The sequence below is a fragment of the Phodopus roborovskii genome, unplaced genomic scaffold (assembly GCF_943737965.1).
Source record: "Phodopus roborovskii unplaced genomic scaffold, PHOROB, whole genome shotgun sequence".
In the NCBI taxonomy this organism is placed as follows: Eukaryota; Metazoa; Chordata; class Mammalia; order Rodentia; family Cricetidae; genus Phodopus; species Phodopus roborovskii.
The window spans coordinates 40,124,186-40,126,525 of NW_026126511.1; positions in this window are offsets into that span (position 1 = coordinate 40,124,186).

Here is a 2,340-nt window from a genome sequence, read left to right on the forward strand (position 1 = left end):
ACTTCCATCTGCTGCCAGACGAAGCCTCTCTGATGACAACTAGGGAAGGCACCGATCTGTGAGTATAGCAGAATACCATTGGGCTGTCTTCCTGCCTTCCTTTTTCTTTCTTTTTTTCCTCATGTTTAGTTCTACCGTAAGTCTCTGAACTATTATGTCTCTAGCTTCTGGCTATCCAAGTAGTGTCAGGCATGGGCTCTCAAATGGCTGAGAAACACTTGAAGAAAAGTTCAACATCCTTAGACACCAGGGAAATGCAAATCAAAACTATTTTGAGTTTCTGTCTTACATCTGCCATAATGGCTAAGATCAAAAACAAGTGACAGTTTGTGATGTTAAGGATGTGGAGCAAGGGGAACACTCCTCCATTGCTGGTGAGAGTGCAAACTTATACACCTACTATGGAAATCAACATGGCAGTTCCTCAGAAAATCAGAAATTAATCTACCTGAAGACCCAGCTTTACTACTATTAGGAAATTCCCAAAGGGCACTTGCTTAACTATAATCAATGTGGCTTTACTCATAATATCCAGAAGCTGAAAATGATCTAGATGTCCCTCAACAGAAGAATAGATTTTTAAGAATGATACATTTAAACATTGGAGTACTACTCAGCTGTTAAATAACAATGACATCATGAAATCTGCACACAAATGAATTGGACAAATCATCCTGAATGAGGTAATCCAGATCCAGAATGACAAATATGATATATATTCACTTATAAGTGGATATTAGTCATTAAGTAAATGATAACCAGGCTACAATCTGTAGACCCAGAGAGGTTAGATAAAGGGGGGGGGGTTATGGGGTACGCATGGATCTCCCTGGGAAGGAGAAATAGAATGGATTTTTGTGGGGAGAGTGGGGAGAGGTAAGGAGCACATGGAGAAGACTGGATGGAAGAAGAGTATGGGGAGAGGCAGCTGGAATTGGGAGCATTTGTGGGACAGTGTGGAAACCTAGTGCAGGGGAAACTTCCAGGAATCTATGAGGGTGATCCTAGTGAGAACTCCTAGTAATGGAGGATATAGTCTCAACTGTCCACCTATTGGAGCCATGCAAGGCTTCCAGGGGAGGACTGGGTTATAATCCTTTGAGTTGTAAGCAAATAGAGTCCCGTGGAGATCCCCTAAGAGTCCCAGCTGACTCTAGAACAGATGGTTGCTCTCCTATCACTGACAGTGGAGCCCCATTGCCAAGGACATCAACACAGATCATTGAACATGGAGAAGTTGAGCTAGTGCCTGGATAAAGCCTTCACCCCCTACTCTACCACACTGCTAAACAGCCTGTTGACCCTGTTGTAAAAACAAATAAATTATAAAACCTCAGTGACTTGAAATAGTGAGACATTATTGTTCATCTGCTCAAAAGTACATTATAGGCATTTCTGTCTTGGTTCGGTTTGCAATAATCCAAGCATTGTCTGGGAAACTCAGGATGTTCCAACCTCACAGCTCTGCCATCCTCAACCAGTGACCTCAAGTTCACCACAGGAAGAGAAAGGAAATGTGGCATTTGGTGGGGGGGGGGGGGTTGGCAGCCAGAAATGAAGTAACAAACATCATTCCTGTGCATAACTCATTAGCCTGAAATAAATCTAAACCCCTATTTAACCTCAAAACAAGCCAGGTTGTTCCCTTCTACTATATTCAGAAATGTGGTTATGGGTTTCAGTGATTACATAGCATTGTCCAACATACTGGGCAATCACAAGCCCAGGCACGTTTCTGAACACCCTTGTGCTTCCTTTTGCTGATCTGTAGTGGGGATGTTATCTCACTGGATGATTGTAAGGGTTAACTGAATTACTATGCTCAATGATTTAGAACTGTATATTAATTTTAAGCATCTAATTCTTGTGTGCAATAACATAATCCCAATTATGAAAGGCAATATCATCTCTTGTTTTCATTTTTAGAGATAAGGGAAGAGCTTCAGGGAGACTAGATAACTTACCTATACTTACTCCATTGAGCTAGACGCTCATAAGAAAGCAAATCACACAGAAAGAGTGACAAACAGAAAGACACACACACATACCACAGACAGAAAGACATACACACACACACACACACACACACACACACACACACACACACGTGCATGTACACAGAGAGTAAGACAGAGACAGAGTTGTTGTAAGGAATTCACAAACTGTCAAGTCCGATTCAACTCTACAGAAAAGCAAACTGGAGATCAAAAGAGTCAACAGTATGAATTCAATCCCAGGCCAGCAAGTAAATAACTACATTATATTGGGGCAAGGATAGATGTTCTTGTTGTTGTTCTAATTAATGAAGCTAGCCCATCTTATACAAGAAGAAAATTACCA